This window comes from Hemiscyllium ocellatum (assembly GCF_020745735.1).
Source record: "Hemiscyllium ocellatum isolate sHemOce1 chromosome 27 unlocalized genomic scaffold, sHemOce1.pat.X.cur. SUPER_27_unloc_17, whole genome shotgun sequence".
Lineage (NCBI taxonomy): Eukaryota > Metazoa > Chordata > Chondrichthyes > Orectolobiformes > Hemiscylliidae > Hemiscyllium > Hemiscyllium ocellatum.
In genome coordinates this window covers 251779-270336 of record NW_026867484.1, presented here as the reverse complement: position 1 = coordinate 270336, position 18558 = coordinate 251779, and the positions used below count along the sequence as shown (strand labels likewise).

At 46.0% G+C, this 18558-nt stretch overlaps 4 non-coding genes across 4 annotated transcripts; 1 reads left to right on the top strand and 3 right to left on the bottom strand.

Moving 5' to 3' along the window:
• Positions 1–2174: 2174 nt before the first annotated feature.
• On the bottom strand, positions 2175–2248 carry trnan-guu (transfer RNA asparagine (anticodon GUU)). The gene has a single exon. It is a non-coding gene; the product is annotated as a tRNA-Asn (tRNA).
• A 13574-nt stretch (positions 2249–15822) lies between these two features.
• On the top strand, positions 15823–15894 carry trnae-cuc (transfer RNA glutamic acid (anticodon CUC)). The gene has a single exon. It is a non-coding gene; the product is annotated as a tRNA-Glu (tRNA).
• A 1407-nt stretch (positions 15895–17301) lies between these two features.
• trnae-uuc (transfer RNA glutamic acid (anticodon UUC)) lies at positions 17302–17373 on the bottom strand. Its single transcript has one exon. It is a non-coding gene; the product is annotated as a tRNA-Glu (tRNA).
• A 628-nt stretch (positions 17374–18001) lies between these two features.
• trnae-uuc (transfer RNA glutamic acid (anticodon UUC)) lies at positions 18002–18073 on the bottom strand. The gene has a single exon. It is a non-coding gene; the product is annotated as a tRNA-Glu (tRNA).
• Positions 18074–18558: the final 485 nt, after the last annotated feature.

Below are 18558 nucleotides of genomic sequence, written 5' to 3'. Positions count from 1 at the left end.
CACTTGCAATATCCGACAAAAGAGTGACAAAACCTATCCCTGTCAGCCCAGGATAGAAAATCCGAAGGGATGAAGGTTTGCTTATTTTCTGAAGATTCACAAAACTAAGACTGGGTTTTGGTGATTGTTTCCTTTCCACTCCCAGGAGCCACAGTGGTTGAGGCGTTGAGTTGGGGAAAGTAAAATGTGCCCGTGAGCAGCGTGTGAGGCTATTTCAGCTTCCGCTGTGACTTGACTCCGATGTTCTGAGGAACATTTATTGACGCGAGACAGTGAAAAGATTCTCATTCCCGCAGATCGGGAATTCAAACCGTATGCCGGCTCCAGGACAATGAGAAAGATTAATTGGGGTGTGTGAAGAAGCTGTGAGCTGCATTTCAAACAGGTAGGTGGATACAGATGCGTCATCCATTGTGCCCTGGCCCTATGCGTATCTAACGTCACCATGCTGCAGAGTTCTGACGGTAACACGGACATGCGCAGCAATGGGAACATTCACAAGGTCAACAACCAAAGATAATCAGCGTCACTGCTTCCCTTCCACAGTCCCAACTTTGTGAAGCGGGGGGAGGCGGCATGTAACACCAAAGGATCTCTACGCCAGCACTTTAAATGGTCGGTCTCAACTACACGCCCAAAGTTGTGGTCAAAAATTTCTCATGGAATTGTTCTCACAGGATAGGTGAGTACTGGGCTTGTCCTGTCCGCGCCATAGCCCCAACGTATCCTGTTCCCCTGGATTTGATCAGGACAGAGGGGGCTGATGGGAGATCGAATTGAACTACACACATTGATGAAGGGATAGAACGGGTGGGAAAGATCCATTTCCATGCGTAGAGAGATGAATAACCAGGGCCGAAAATAAGGACCCACTTCAAGAAATTTGGGGTTCATTCAGCAAAGCTAATGTAGAACTGTTCACAGAAAATTGTGATGAAAGTTGGGGCGGAGGGTTGGAGAAAGTAAAATGTGCCCGTCAGCAGCGTGTGGGGTTATTTCAGCTTCCTCTCATCTGACAACGCTGTGACTTGACTCCGATGTTCTCAGAGATAATTATTGACGCGAGACAATGAGAAGATTCTCATTCCCGCAGATCGGGAATTCAAACAGTATGTCGGCTTCAGGACAATGAGAAAGATTAATTGGAGTGTGTGAAGAAGCTGTGAGCTGCATTTCAAACAGTTAGGTGGACTCAGATGCGTCATCCATTGCGCCCCGGCCCTTTGCGTATCTTACGCCACCATGCTGCAGAGTTCTGACGTTAACACGGACATGCGCAGCAATGGGAACAGTCACAAGGTCAACAACCAAAGATAATCACCATCACTGATTCCCTTCCACAGTCCCAACTTTGTGAACGAGTACCTTTCACTGACAAAGGAAACACCCTTGTCCTCAGGTGCCTGCTTCATTTCGATCACGATTTCCAGCCCCTCACTGTTCTAGTGTCATTTCCAAACACTTGGCACATAGCCTCAAAAGAAGCTCTGCGGATATCTGCTTGTTCCACCCGAACAGGCAGTGGGTTGCAGATTCCCACCAGTCCCAATGTGAGTGAAATAGTTTTCCCAATCCACTGACTTGAATCTTAAATAAGAAGCCGGGGAGCAAGCTCCCTTTCTTTTCGACGATATTTCTCATTTTGTAGTCGGCAGGGTTCACACCTGCGTGGGGAAACCGCAATGGATTTCAAGTCCATCGCATTAACCACTCGGCCCACGAATACAGAACCACACTGACAGCTTCACTTCCCAGGTCTGTCTGCCTGTGGAGCAGAGAAAGAGTGAATTATCGCAGAGTTTGTTTGAATCCAATCATTTCACAGTGATTCGAAAGGGTTAAATATCTGCACACGGCGAGTCTAGGTGTTTCATCGCAAAAGATGAAATGAACTTTCAGTTAAAAACAAAACTCGAAACTGCAGGAGGAACTGAGAAGGTCAGGCAACATCGGTGGAATGAGAATCAGAGACAACGTTTCAGAATTCCGTTTTCTCCGACAGGTACTGTCGAGTTTCTCTTTTTGTCTCGGCTTCTCAGCATCCGCATTCCCTCACGTCAGACATTAATTCAAACCAGAAACCCCTTTGGGGAAAGGATTTCTGTTTGGGGAACATTTTCCTGACCCCATTAAAAGTTGATGGCTTCAAAGCCAAGAACGGGCAGCAAACACACCGCCCCTGGGTGGGCTCGAACCACCAACCTTTCGGTTAACAGCCGAACGCGCTAACCAATTGCGCCACACAGGCAGGTGCGAGCGTGGGCTGCACCATCGCTTAGGGGAGGCTGTTAGTGAGTTCATAATTCAGCCGGCCCCGCCGAGAATTACAATTGTCGTGTAACAGTTTTACTTTTAGATAATAAAGCCTGGGACATTCATTGTGGAGACACCGGGGACAGTCTGCAGACACATCCATGTCACGAGGAACTAGCTTTGGGCTCCGGGGCCGTCGCCCTTCGAGCCTTTCAGTGTTTTGCCTATTCCCGAGTTCTCTCATTGGCTCGGAGGAGAGAAGGGGTTTGAATTCCTGATGTGCACGAACGACAATTCTTTCAATGTCTCAGATCAGTTCATGTCCCGAGAACATCAGAGTCAACCTCCCGGCCTCTACAACAAAGGGACGTTGTCTGGATTGTCTCTGGACAATCGATAGGATGAATGTAGATTGGTAAATGTATTTAGAGACAGTTCTGTTCATGCCCTGTGAGCGAAACGTGGATCTGAAGGAATAAAAGGGACATTAACAACATCGATCTGAAATTGGATACCTGACAAGAAACAGAGCAATCACTAACAGTTTGCTTTTGAACTGGTGAAGGTTTCTCGTGAAATTAGCTTGAGGCTCGAGGTATGCAAGATCAACATAACTTAGGTAAAACACGCAAACACTTTCCTCATTAGCAGACAGTGAAAGGATTACAAAACGCAAATTAAACATTTTCGACAAGTGATACAGGGGACTGGGAAGATAAGTATTATAAACTGTGAACACCAATGTTCTGGAGCACAACACTTACATTCAAAGACCGAAAACATCCAGGTCCTGATTAATCAGATTGCATTGTGGTACTTTTCTGCAAAACTTCCACTTGTAATGTCCTACAAAAGAGTGACAAAGCTCAGGATGGAAAATCTGAAGGGATGAACGTTGGCTTATTTTCTGAAGATTCACAAAGCTCAGACTGGGTTTTGGTGATTGTTTCCTTTCCACTCCCAGGAGCCGCAGTGGGGGAGAAAAACACCATCTGATTCACTCCTGTCCCTTTTTAGTGAAGGAAACTGCCTTTGCAGGAAAGGGTCCACTCAGTCATCCCAGCTGCATGCTTTACCTGGCTGTACCAGGGATCCAGTAACAAACGGACAACTCAGCTGACCAACAAAGAAAGTGGGGTGGGGGACTGGGTGCACTTTGAGCTGGAGGTGTTTTCTTTTAAAAGCACTTATTGTATGCCTCTTTTCCTGGTGAAATCTGAAGCTGTAACAAAATAAGGTCGTAGTAAAGGTTACCTGAACATACCGCCAGGTTCAGACTCTGCGAGGTCCAACAGGTTTTTGTTTTAAAGCTGCTCATTTCTTTCAGCCTCCAGCACTAATGTCATGTCTCAGAAGGATCAGTGAATGAGTAGCTAATCTTGTTAGAAATTGTATATTTTTCAGGACTACAGGTTCATTGTTTCATTGGCATTGCAAAGTTTACTGGCAACAGTTGGAGGTGTGGGCTGTATTCACTGGAAATAAAGTTTTAAAACCTCACAAACACCAGGGTATCGTCCAACAGGTTTATTTGGAGGCACTAGGTTTCGAAGTGCTGCTCCTTCATCAGGTTGCTGTGGAGTAGGATCACAAGGCACAGAATATAGTGCAAAAAGATTATAGTGTCATGCAACATAAGTGATGAATTGAAGAAACCTAGATTTCTGTTAAATCATTCATCTTTTAAAATGGATTGCAGATTTCGGCTAATTAATCTGTACATTCCAGAACTTCTTTTAAGTCACGTTTTCCAGGAAACTTAATGCTTTATAAAAGGAGATAGCACCTCACGTCATACAACGCATGAAAGCTGTGAGGTTAGAGTCTGTCTGTATCCCAATCTTGAGTCAGAATGGTTCTACTTCCAAATATATAATCCTGCAAATGCAAATTCACTCCAAATGCGTGAGTGCGTGCATGAGAGAGAGAGAGTGTGTGTAAGTGCGTGTGCATGCTGGGTAAAGTGTGTGTGTGATGGAGTATAATCATGTGCGAAGATGTATGCATTGGTGTGAGTGTAGGGACGTATTATTGTGTGTCTGAGAGAGAGCATGTCTACCGGAAAGGCTCTGCACGAGCGTGTGAGTGTGTAAGTGTGAGAGAGAGCATAACAGTGAAGTGGGGTTACCTGTCATGTGACATGAACCCAAAGTCGCGGTTGAGGCCATCCTCCTGGTTTGCCAAATTGACTATTAGCCTTTGCTGGGCCACTAAAAGTGATTAAGCAGTTACACAACACACATGGGAGAGGGCAGGGTGGGACTTGTCTTTCGATTTGCAGAAGGTGGGACGTTCTGGGTGCTGGAAACTAGGGAAAACACACACTGGAGGACCTTTGGCACAGAGAGATGGAGCTGGAAGCCAGGCTGGAGACACGTTGGGGGAATCACTGTGGATACAGGCCGTTTGGCCCACCAAGTCCATACTGACCCTCGGAAGAACATACCCCCCCCCCGAACCACCCGATAACCCCCACAGCTTATCCCTGAATTTCGAACGCCCAATCCATTCTAGCCTGCACATTTTTGGAACATGGGAGGAAAACCAAGCACCCAGAGGAAACCCACGTAGACAGGGAGTGGGGGAGGGGTAGGAAAGGGCAAAATCCACACTGTCACCATGAGGGTGGGTTCAAACCCAGGTCCCTGGCGCTGCAAGGAATCCCCTCTCCAGCACTCGGCAACCGATTGGCTTCTGCCCAATCCTGGTGACACTCCAGTCAGTTTGAGGAAATCAATTTGCTTCCATAGAGTTTCCACGGGTCAGGGGTCGTTGTTACCCGCCAGATTCAACAATCCAATGAAAGGCTCGTCTACAGCGAGAACACTAGTCCACATTTCGCCAAAGAATTAAAGTTCTCACTGCAATTAGAGCCCTTGAGCACTCCCACGCAGGCTGCGTGTATTCATGGGGATTCTCAATGCATGTTGATATTCGAAATTCCCCAATCCTGGGAAAAAAGATTGAGTGCATTCACCCTCTCCATGCCTCTCAGGATCTCTTCACCTCTATAAGCCCGCCCCAACCACCCGAGGCTCTTATGCTCGAAACAAATACGTCTTAGCTTGTCCAACCTCTCCCTGTTACTCAGACCTTGAGTCCTGGTTTCTTGTAAACGTCTTCTGCACTCTTTTCAAGTTTAATAACATCCTTGTTTCGCAAGGTGATCAAAACGAATCACAATACTCCAAGTGCGGCCTCACCAACATCCTGATTAACTGCAACATAACTTGTCAACTTCTATACTCAATGCCCTGACTGATGAAGGCCAGTGAGGCTTAAGCCTTCTTCACTGCCCTGTCTACCTATGTTGTTGGACATATCGGATCTGCTCCAAACTGGATAATCTAACTGATGTGACAGGAAACCGCTTCCTTTCTTGAGACAAGTCTCCCAGAGAGAACTTGCTGGCTGACTGTCTGAACTACTGAACCTCAGTGCCCTACTGCCCTCAGGAGGGGGGTCCACATATTTGCGTAAAGTGGTGCTCGAAATTTTTATCATCTTTGGGATGGATCTCCATTCATTCAGTGCTATGGAGTCATGTAGGCCAGAAACATACCCTTCAGACCAACCAGTCCATGATCCCCAACTAAACTAATGCCCCCTGTCTGCTCTTGGCCTATAACCAGTTTGTTAATAGTTGTGTTTATTTTTTAACTGTAACGATTGGATAAAAAAATTGCTGATAATTGATTTTAGAGTGTTGCGGATTTATTTTTATCACTAGAACAGGTTACACCACTTTTCAGGCTAATTTTACCTAATGTAGGGCAACATGTTCCTCTGGGTGTTTCTGTTTGAGATCTTGAATGCTGCTATGATGTCCTGCTGAATGCAATGGAGTCAATATTAATCCTAGCCTCACTGTGGCTGTGGGTGAATTGCCTTAATTTGGCTCCTGACTCAGAAACTGCGCAGAGAATCAACTGCTGAAACAATGATTTACACTTTATTGTATGTAGCAACCAAAGATAACCCCCCCCCCTCAAGTCACCAAGTTCAACCTCACTCCCAACTTGGGGATCACCCAATTGATGGCAGAATTTAACTGACTTTCCACCGACAATATCTGTCTCTGGAAGTGTTCAGGGATTCACTGCAGTGTTGTTCTTCCAAGTACTGCTGCTGCATCTTTCTGGGTTTAAATTCTGGTGGAGATTCCTCACTTTGAAATCTGTGGTGTGATGTTTCTTTAGATTCTAACACCACCTCCCCACATTGCTAGAGACCTCCAGTGTGTAGCATACCTTCTTAGCCTTGAGGTTTAGCTGTCTGTTTGAAACAGACTGTCCTGCAATTAACCTCTTGGTGTCAAGGCCATCCTTCCACAGACAGACTAACTTGTCCTTTTGTCACGAGTTTATTAAAAACTTATCTCATCTGTCCCAGGAAACAGCTTGTTGTTATACATCCTTCTTCCCAGGAATAGTTAACTAGCAGAAATTAGGCCATTCAGCCCATTGAATCTGCTCCACCATTCAATCCTGGCTGATAACTTTCTCATCCCCATTCTCCCTGTAACCCTTGATACTTAAGAATGATTATATGGTGGAGCAGACTCAATGGGCTGAATTGCCTAATTTCTGCTTCTGAGGGCTTATGATTTTGCAGTTTCTCAGTGGCCCTTTTGTTTCTTGGTCCAGAAAGAGTTATTGCTGACTCAGGTAGTTTGGAAAGTTCTGGAGTTTACAGGACCACACCATATTCCTCTCTGCATTGTCCAGGAATAACTATTCCTTCTGAGATATTGGAAATTCCAGAGAAACCTTGGTATCCCTGAATAAAATCGGTTTGTCAGAAAATCTCTGCTGCTACTCTGGAACAGAAGGATTATGGGGAGAAAATTCAGAAATCAGATGTGCAAAGAGACGATGGAGTTCTATTCCAGGATTCTCTCAAGGTAAACTTGAAGGTTGCATCACTAGTTGGGGAGGCAAATGCAATGATGGCATTTATTTTGATCAGACTTGAATATAAAGGCAGGAATGTACTTCTGAGGCTCTGTAAGGCTCTGGTCAAGCCGCATTTGGAGTATTGAACGCAATTTTGGGCCCCATATCTCAGGAAGGATGTACTGGCCCCTTTATTATTAACTATTCAATTCAGCTCATTGAATCAATTCTGCCATTTATTCAGATCACGTTAGCTCTGGTAAACATCAACTCCACTTTCTGGCTATTTCCACATAATCCTCAATTCCCTCACCAGTTAAACAAAAACTGACAGCCTTGAATGTACTTAACGACCCAAGCTCAACAACCCCCTGTAGTAACATGTTCCACAGATTTACTGCCCCAGTAAAAATTCCTATCTGTCTTCAACATGCAATCTCTCATTTGCAGGTTATTCCCTCTGGTGCTAGACTCACCCACAAAGGTAAACTTTTCCACATCAAGCCTGTCAAGTCTCCTCAGAATCGTTTGTGTGAAAATAAGGTTACCTCTAAATCTTCTCACTTCTAATAAGTATAGGCCCAACCAATTCACTTCTCTTCATATGATATTCTTTTCATCTAGGTCAAACTTCTCTGGACTGCCACCAAAGTCAGTATATCTTTCCTTGGGTAAAGGACCCACCCAGTGTTCAGTTTTGGCCTGACTGTTGCCTGATAGAGGTTCACTATAACCTCCCGACTTTTATACTCTATTTAAAGGTCAACCTCCCATTTGCCTTCCCTATTACTCACTGAACTTGGATGAAGAGATGCATGGGTATGGGCTTCCAAATCCCTCTATTCAACAGCTTTCTCCATTTAACATTCAACACTGTTCCTCCTGGCAAAGTGCACAACCTCTTTTCTCCAAATTCTATTCCATTTGCCATTTGCTTAACCTGTCTATATACCTCTGCAGATATTTCATGTCTTCTCACCACCTGCCTTCCCATCAACCATCTTTTCTGCAATCTTGACAATAATGCATTCACTTTACTTATCCAAGTAAATAATTGTAAATAATACATATTGTAAATAATTTTGGCCCCAGCACTGATTCCTGTGGCAAACTACTGATTACAACTTGCTATCCTGAACATGCCCCTTATCCCAATTGTATCATTGGTTAGCCAATCCTCTATCCATGCCTCTTTGCTTATTATTTCATGAGATGTGAATATCATTGGGTCTGCCAACAACCCTTCCCAAACTATCCTTGAAAATGTGGCGCTGACCTGCCACTTAAATTGCTTCACATTATGATTTGGTCTGCAATAATGTTCAGCAGCGAGTTCCAGGTTTTTGATCAATAACAAAGAAGCAATGCGATATATTTCACAGTTGGAATGCTGTGTTCACACTTACCTGCTCTTAGTAGTTGAGGTGATGGCTTGGAAGTGCTTTTGAAGAGCCACCAATTAATCAAGCCAGAATGATAGATTGTGGCCAGAGATTCTGCTTTTTGACTTTCATCATCAATCTACATTCTTTCCAGCCAAGATTTTAGTCTGAAACTGCCACACAATTCCTCCTGTTATAGCTTCAATCAGCTATAATAATATGACGATTCTTGGGATGATTTTTCACACCTGAGTGCAAAATAAATACAGGTCATTGTTTCCAGCTCTGCTGGAACAAAAAAACCCAGCAAATTGGTGGATAATTACAGTTAGTGCAAACAAAGCTAGCGATCGATAAAGACTAACCCTGTTTACTTCAATGGCCAAATTACATTTTGAAAACCAAGTACACTCAGACAACTTGTAAAAGTGGTTCATAGGAGGAGAAATGGGGCATTGAAGAGGAGTGAAATGATTGCTTTTGGTCACCGCCACCATTGTCTGAAAAAGATGTTGAAAGGATTCTTAAAAGGTGGGCAACAAAGTGGAGTGGTATAACATTTCAGACTCCGCAAAGTGTAAGATCACTATCTAGTGGAAGAAGAAGACATTTCTTAATTCTCGAAGAACGGGGGAACAAATGGGGATAAATCTGAATTGGGAACTCTTTCTTATTAAGGATGTTCCTTCACCACAGTCTTGGTTCAGAGCATAAGTTCTTCATCAGGAATGAAGGTTGGTCCAACGGGGCTGAGAGATAATTGGGAAGGGGATGGGGATGGAGGGGAGGTAGCTGTGAATGAAATAGGTCGATGGAGGTGCTGATTTATCGTGAGAGGTAAGACAGGAGGGTGGAGCGAATAGGTGGGAAGCAAGATGAAAATGTAGGACAGCTCAAGAGACCAATGCCGAGTTGGAAGGTTGGATCTGGGACAAGGCGCGTGGTGTGGGAGTGAGGGTGAGGAGAAATATGGAAACTGGTGAAATCGATATTGATCCCATGTAGTTGCTGGATCCCAAGGCGAAAGATGAAGTGTTCTTCCTACAAGCGTCAGGGAGCTAGAGCTTGGAGGGGGATGCGGCACAGGACTTGCATGCCCTTGACGGATTGGGAGGGGAAGTTAAAGTATTCAGCCACAGGGCGGTGGGGTCGTTTAGGTTTGGGGACTTGGAGCTGTATTTTGAAATGTTCTGCAAGTTGGCATCCAGTCTCCCCAATGTGGCAGAGCAATGGACATATAAATAAATCTTATAAACAAATTGTATAAATTTTAGCATGCTGGAGTTATTATCTTTAATGAAGATAACGAAAATATTAATAAAATTGGGTGACTGTTTGAAACGGTTTGTTGGTCAGGCTCAACTCATCCCCTTGAAATGAGACAATGCCATTGATAGCGGTGAACTGCTCTTTTTGCTGTAAAATCACAAGTTCTTGATTTATTTTCACAACTTACTGGTATTCACACCTGCACATTCAATGTCAAACTCTGACATCAGAAATGAAATTACACCATTAATTTTGACTGACAATATTCGAACAAACAAATTAGTAGCACACAGTGAATACCAAGCCTGATAAATATGAAATCAAATTTGACCAAAAAAATACACAATCAAGATGGGAGATAATAAATGGGGGAAGGGCAGAAGGCAAGAAATGCAGCATCAAAGAAGGTGCTCCTCCAGGGAATGTATTTTACGAACTACAACTGCTAAATATAAACAAACACTCTGACATGACCCTCCGGTTTTAATGTGAACCAAAGCCCCATACAGTAGGTACCATTTAAATAAGTTAATAGATACAAGCCTTGAGCAAATCCAGCCCCGCTTTTGGAACTCGGAGTTTTCTCCAGCTCCGGGGGGTTGTTGAGCTCCTGGGCTCTAGCTGCCACTGCTCTACTGAAGAAGCTTTGGGAAGCAGATGCAAAGGCAAGATACAGAACAGAGCACCTTTGCCAAGGAAAGCAGCTTATGGAGACATTGAGCAATAGCATCACATGGTCTTGACCCCTCGGTTATGCGCCCAACACACTCATACTGCACTACTCTGCTTCAGTGCTCCCAGTCACCGGATTGTGGATCAGTTTAAAGTCGATCCTCTATCTCTGATAACATCGCTGCACAAGGCAGTGAAGAAAGGTTTAATCACACTAACCTTCATCAGTTAGGGAATTGAGTATAGATGTTGGCAAGATATAGTGTAGTTATATAGAACGTTGATGAGGCTGCACCTGGAATATTGTGATCAGTTTTGGTCTCCTTGGTATCGTGTGATTTCTGACATCTTCAACTCTGGGTTTGTGTTGAACTTGATAGGATATTTTGTCCAACTCAGCATGTTTAAACAGTATCGCTCGCAGGGAGTCATTTGAAATATTTGAGGAGGTGAGTTCAACAAGATTGAAGTATTCAAAGTTACTTGGACTCTCTTTTAAACTTACATCAGGACCAGTAGTCAGAGACACATACAACATGGAAACAGACCCTTCAGTCCAACTTTTCCATGCTGACCTGATATCCTAAATTAATCTAGTCCCATTTGACAGCACCTGACCCATATACTCTGGCAGCTCATTTCATGTATGTACCACCCACTGCATGAAGAAGTTGACCCTTTAATATATTTCGCCTCTCACCCTAAACCTATGCCCTCTAGTTCTGGACTCCTCCATCCCAGGGAAGATACCTTGATTTTTACCCTGTCCATCCCTCTCATGAACTTGTAACCTCTATTAGGTCACTCCTCTGCCTCCGATGCTCCAATGAAAACAGCCCCAGCCTATTCAGACTCTCCCTGTAGCTCAAACTCTCCAACCCCCAGCAACATTTCGTAAATCGTTTCTCATAGAGAAGTCAACGTTTCAGCCCTGAAGAAGCGTTAATACCCAAAATGCTGACTACTCCACATCTTGGTGCTGCCTGGCTGGCTGTATTCTCCCCACCTCCTGCTTGCCTACTTCGGGTTGCAATAGGTAGTGGCTCAGTGGTTAACACCGCAGCCTAACTGTGCCACAGATCCAGGTTTGATTCCAGCCTTGAGTGACTGTCTGTGAGGAGTTTGCACATTCTGCCAGTGTCTGCGTCGGTTTTCTCTGGGTGGTCCTGTCCAAAGACATGCAGGTCTGAGGTTTGATGAAGGCCTTCCTGCACTTAGAGCAACTGAACAACCTCTCCCCCATGTGGACCCACGAGTGGGCCAGCAGGTCAGAAGAAAGAGCAAAGCCCTTCATGCACTCGGGTCAGAAGAACGGCCTCTCCTCGGTGTGGACCCACTGGTGTCTCAGCAGGTGGGAAGAACTGCTAAAGGCCATCTCGCACTCAGGGCATGAGAACAGCCGTCCTGGGTGTGGATCAACCAGTGCGTCCGCATGGCAGAGGAATCACTAAAGGCCTTCCCGCACTCAGGGCAGCAGGAGGGCCTCTCCTCACTGTGGACTCATTGGTGCTTCAGAACCGTTTCAAATTTCACAATATCCTTCTGATAGGAGTGAGACCAGAATTGCACACAATATTCCAAATGTATTCCACAATATTCCAGTGTCCTGTCCAGCCACAACGAAACTTCCCAACTCCTATACTCAAGTTAGAGGATTGTGAAAGTTTTTAAAACTCACAAAATAAAATACGTAAAAAAGGGAAGGACAAACCGAATTTTTGAAGTCAACTTGGAAGCATCATTGAGAAATCAGCGGACTGGGTTTATTAGGTACCTGTTCTCCTTAAATACACTGTATACATCTTTCTCTTCTGCTCTTCGTAGTTCACAAAACCATGCTGAGTATCCTTGATCACATTATTCCTATCCAGATGTTCATAAATCCTATCCCTTACAATTTTCTCTAAGACTTTGCCCACAACAAAAGTGAGACTCACCGGCCTATACTTACTAGGGTTATCCGTACTCTGCTCCTTGAACAAGGAAACCACATTTGCTATCCTCCAGTCTTCTGGCACTATTCCTGTAGATAACGAGGTCATAAAAATCAAGGCCAATGGCTCTGCAATCTCTTCCCTTGCTTCCCAGAGAATCCTAGTATTAATGCCATCAGGCCCAGGGGACTTATCTATTTTCACCCTTTCCAGAAATTCCAATACCTCTTCCCTACATACTTCAAAGCCATCAATTTTCAATATTCATATCGGCAACAATGTCCTGTTCCTGAGTGAATACTGATGAAAAGTATTCATTCAGTGTCTCCCCAATCTCTTCGGCCTCCATGCGCAACTTCCCACTACTATCCTTGACTGGACCTATTCCTACCCGAGTCATTCTTTTATTCCTGACGTACCTATAGATAGCCTTTGGGTTTTCCCTAATCCTACCAACCAAGTACTTTTCGTGTCCCCTCCTTGCTGCTCTTAACTCTCTCTTTAGATCCTCCCTGGCTAACTTATAACTCTCAATCGCCCCAATTGAATTTCACGCCTCATCTTTACATAGGCCGCCCTCTTCACTTTAACAAGGGATTCCAATTCATTATTAAACCATGGCTCCCTCACATGACCCTTTCCTCCCTGCCTCACTGGTACATACTTATCAAGGACACTCAATAGTTGCTCCTTGAACAAGCTCCACATATCAATTGTCCCCTTCCCTTGAAGCCTAGTTTTCCAAGCCACGCATCCTAAGTCATGCCTCACCGCATCATAATTTCCCAGCCCCTAGCTATAAATCTTGCCCTACAGTGCATACTTATCCCTCTTCATCACCAGAGGAAAAGTCACCCAATTGTGGTCACTGTCCCCAAAGTGCTCACCTACCTCCAATTCTAACACCTGGCCTGTTTCGATACCCAGAACCAAATCTAGTACGGCCTCACCTCTTGTTGGCCTGTCAACATATTGTGTCATCTAACGTACTAGAGCTATAGCTTTCCCAGTCAATATCTGGAAAGTTAAAGACCCCCATAACAACCACCCTATTACTTACACTCTTCTCCTGAATCACCCGGCAATCCTTTCTTCTGCGTCTCTAGGACTATTAGGCCTGTAGAAAACTCCTCACCTTTCCTATTTCTAACCTCAGCCCAAACTACCTCAGATGGCGAGTCTTCATTCATCGTCCTTTCCACCGCTGAAATACTATCCTTTACAAGCAATGCCACACACACCCTCTTTTACCCCTACCTCTGACCCTACTAAAACATTTAAACACTGGAACCTGCAACAGCCAATCCTGTCCCTGTTCTACCCATGTCTCCGTGATAGCCACAACATCGAAATCCCAGGTACCAACCCACACTGCAAGTTCACCTTCCTTATTTCGTATACTTCTCACATTGACGTATATACACTTCAAGCCACCTGCCTGTTTAGAGGCAACCTCCTTCGAGATTGATGCCATGTTCCTAACCTCCCTACACTCAAGGTCCTGCACCCTAAAGCTGCAGTCTACATGTCCCTGCAGAGTTAGTTTAAACCCTCCCAAAGAGCACTAGCAAACCTCCCCCAAAGGATGGTGGTGCACCTCAGGCTCAGGTGGAGACCATCCTGTTTATACAGATACCACCTTCCCCAGAAAGAACCCCAGTTATCCAGATACTGGAATCCCTCCCTCCTGCACCATCCCTGTAGCCATGCATTTAACTGTTCTCTCTCACTATTCCTCGACTCTCTATCACGTGGCACGGGTAACAAACCAGAGACAACAACTCTGTTTGTTCGAACACTGCGCTTCCAACCTAGCTCCCTGAAAGCCTGCCTAACATCCTCATGCTTCTTCCTACCTATGGCGTTGCTGCCAATGTGGACCACGACTTCGGGCTGCTCCCCACCCCTTAAGGAACCGGAAAACACGATCAGAAACGTCACTTACCCTTGCACCTGGGAGGCAACATACCAAAAGTGAGTCTCTCTCGCCCCACGAAACCGGCTATCTGTGCCCCAAACTATCGAGTCCCCAATAACTCTTGCTCTGCTCTTCTCCAACCTTCTCTTCTGAGCAACAGGAACAGGCTCCGTGCCAGAGCCCTGAACCCCACTGCTTACCCCGGTAAGTCGTCGTACCAACAAGAATCCAAAATGGTATACTTGTTCTTGAGGGGAACGACCGCAGGATGTCTCTGCATTGGCTGCTTTCTCCAAGACCCTCACTGTCACCCATCTGTCTGCAATCTTTGGAGTTGCTACTTTCCTAAAGAACCGATCTATGACCCCTTCTGCCTCCCGAATGATTCTAAATTCATCCAACTCCAGCTCCAGTTCGCGAACATGGTCTTGGAGGAGCTGGAGATGGGTGCACTTACGGCAAGTGTAATCATCAAGGACGACCATGGCATCCCTCCCCTCAAACATGTTGCAAGAGGAACATTGCACTGTCTTCACTGCCATCCCTCTAAAAGTAACCTTTAAGAAAAACTAGGTCTGAAGAATACAACAAGCAAAATGCAGCACTGACCTGCTTACCACAATGGGTCTTATTATAAGGTTAGAGGAGGAGGGCGGGTGGGAGGCACTATCACTGTAGTGCCTCGGGATCTCTCTTTTTTCACCAATAAAGGCGCGCAGGTGAGTCCCGGAGATGTGACTTGACTCTCCAGTCTCCCCAATGTTCTCGAGATCGGATAAAGTCTTCTTACTGCCGCAGCCCGGGTTCGATTCCGGGCAGCGAGGCAATTTTCAGCACAGCTACAAGCGTGGATTTACGTCTCCCTGGTGGTCTAGTGGTTAGGATTTGGCGCTTTCACCACCGCGGCCCGGGTTCGATTCCCGGTCAGGAAAGCAGTTTTCAACGGGTCTTAATGCGCTGTACAGTTGTTTCTTGATCTTTGTTGCTCCTGGGCACTGCAATGTGAAGTAGCTCGTTGAAATAGCATCCTGATGCAGATTTGTTTGCATGTGTTGGGATGATTGCTTCTGCAGCTACAAAAGAGTGAACAATCCTCACTCTCTCGGCGGAGCAGGTCAGGGCTTTTTGGCAGTGTCTGTTTGTAGACGCGGTTATGTTTGTTTAACAGTTTAAATTTAATATTTTTGTATCCATTGCTCCCGAAGCGATCTCTATCACATTGGGAAGACTGGAGAGTCAAGTCACATCTCTGGGACTCTCCTGCGCGCCTTTATCGGGAAAAAAAACCTACCCAGGTAAGCTTGCGCTACACCAGCTTCTGGGTCCGGTCCGCGCTTTTTTCCTATAAAGGCGCGCAGGAGAGTTGCGGAGATGTGACTTGACTCTCTAGTCTCCCAGTGTTCTCGAGATCGGTGGAAGTCTTCTTACTGCCGCAGCCCGGGTACGATTCCCGGGCAGAGAGGAAATTTTCAGCAGAGCTGCAGGAGCCAATCTCCGTCTCCCTGGTGGTCTAGTGGTTAGGATTTGGCGCTCTCACCGCCGCGGCCCGGGTTCGATTCCCGGTCAGGGAAGCAGTTTTCAGCGGGTCGACGGGCTATCCAATCGTCTTAAATACGCTGTACGGTTGTTTATTGATCTTCGTCGTTCCTGGGTGCTGCAGAGTGAAGTAGCTCATTGAAATAGCATCCTGATGCGGATTTGTTTGCATGTGTTGGGATGATTGTTTCTGCAGCTGTAAACGAGTGAACAATCCTCACTCTCTCGGCGGAGCAGGTCAGGGCTGTTTAGCAGTGTCTGTTTGTAGACGCGGTTACCTTTGTTTTACCTTGTTTTACCTTTGGAAAAAAGCGCGGAGCGGACCTGGAAGCTGGTGTCGCGCAAGCTTACCTGGGTAGGTTTTTTTTTTCCCAATAAAGGCGAGCAGGAGAGTCCCAGAGATGTGACTTGACTCTCCAGTCTCCCCAATGTTACAGAGATCGCATCGGGAGCAATGGATACATCAAAAAAAATTACATTTAAACTGTTAAACAAAGGTAACCGCGTCTACAAACAGACACTGCTAAACAGCCCTGACCTGCTCCGCCGAGAGAGTGAAGATTGCTCACTCGTTTGCTACTGCAGAAGCAAACATCCAACGCATGCAAGCAAATCTGCATCAGGATGCTATTTCAAAGAGCTATTTAACACTGCAGCACACAGGAACGACGAAGATCAACAGACAACTGTGCAGTGCGTTTAAGACGAATAAAGAGCCCGTCGACCCGCTGAAACTGCTTCCCTGACCGGGAATCGAACCGGGCCGCGGCGGTGAAAGCGCCAAATCCTAACCACTAGACCACCAGGGAGACATGGACGCCTCTTGGTAGCTCTGCTGAAAATTGCCTCGCTGCCCGTGAATCGAACCTGGGCTGCGGCAGAAAGAAGACTTTCCGGTACATCCATCAATATAATTTTCTTGTATCCCTTGCTCCCGATGCGATCTCTATAGCATTGGGGAGACTGGAGAGTCATGTCACATCTCGGGACTCACCTGCGCGCCTTTATTGGAAAAAAGTGCGGAGCGGACCTGGAAGTGGTGTAGCGCAAGCTTACCTGGGTAGGTTTTTTTTTCCCAATAAAGGCGAGCAGGAGAGTCCCAGAGATGTGACTTGACTCTCCAGTCTCCCCAATGTTACAGAGATCGCATCGGGAGCAATGGATACATCAAAAAAATTACATTTAAACTGTTAAACAAAGGTAACCGCGTCTACAAACAGACACTGCTAAACAGCCCTGACCTGCTCCGCCGAGAGAGTGAAGATTGCTCACTCGTTTGCTACTGCAGAAGCAAACATCCCAACGCATGCAAGCAAATCTGCATCAGGATGCTATTTCAAAGAGCTATTTTACACTGCAGCACACAGGAACGACGAAGATCAACAGACAACTGTGCAGTGCGTTTAAGACGAATAAAGAGTCCTCTGACCGCTGAAAACTGCTTCCCTGACCGGGAATCGAACCCGGGCCGCGGCGGTGAAAGCGCCAAATCCTAACCACTAGACCACCAGGGAGACATGGACGCCTCTTGGTAGCTCTGCTGAAAATTGCCTCGCTGCCCGTGAATCGAACCTGGGCTGCGGCAGAAAGAAGACTTTCACGGTACATCCATCAATATAATTTTCTTGTATCCCTTGCTCCCGATGCGATCTCTATAGCATTGGGGAGACTGGAGAGTCATGTCACATCTCCGGGACTCACCTGCGCGCCTTTATTGGAAAAAAGCGCGGAGCGGACCTGGAAGCTGGTGTCGCGCAAGCTTACCTGGGTAGGTTATTTTTCCCAATAAAGGCGAGCAGGAGAGTCCCAGAGATGTGACTTGACTCTCCAGTCTCCCCAGTGTTACAGAGATCGCATCGGGAGCAATGGATACATCAAAAAATTACATTTAAACTGTTAAACAAAGGTACCGCGTCTACAATCAGACACTGCTAAACAGCCTGACCTGCTCCGCCGAGAGAGTGAAGATTGCTCATCGTTTGCTACTGCAGAAGCAAACATCCCAACGCATGCAAGCAAATCTGCATCAGGATGCTATTTCAAAGAGCTATTTTACACTGCAGCACACAGGAACGACGAAGATCAACAGACAACTGTGCAGTGCGTTTAAGACGAATAAAGAGGTCGACCCGTGAAAACTGCTTCCCTGACCGGGAATCGAACCCGGGCCGCGGCGGTGAAAGCGCCAAATCCTAACCACTAGACCACCAGGGAGACATGGACGCCTCTTGGTAGCTCTGCTGAAAATTGCCTCGCTGCCCGTGAATCGAACCTGGGCTGCGGCAGAAAGAAGACTTTCACCGGTACATCCATCAATATAATTTTCTTGTATCCCTTGCTCCCGATGCGATCTCTATAGCATTGGGGAGACTGGAGAGTCATGTCACATCTCCGGGACTCACCTGCGCGCCTTTATTGGAAAAAAGTGCGGAGCGGACCTGGAAGCTGGTGTAGCGCAAGCTTATGGGTAGGTTTTTTTTTCCAATAAAGGCGAGCAGGAGAGTCCCAGAGATGTGACTTGACTCTCCAGTCTCCCCAATGTTACAGAGATCGCATCGGGAGCAATGGATACATCAAAAAAATTACATTTAAACTGTTAAACAAAGGTAACCGCGTTACAAACAGACACTGCTAAACAGCCCTGACCTGCTCCGCCGAGAGAGTGAAGATTGCTCACTCGTTTGCTACTGCAGAAGCAA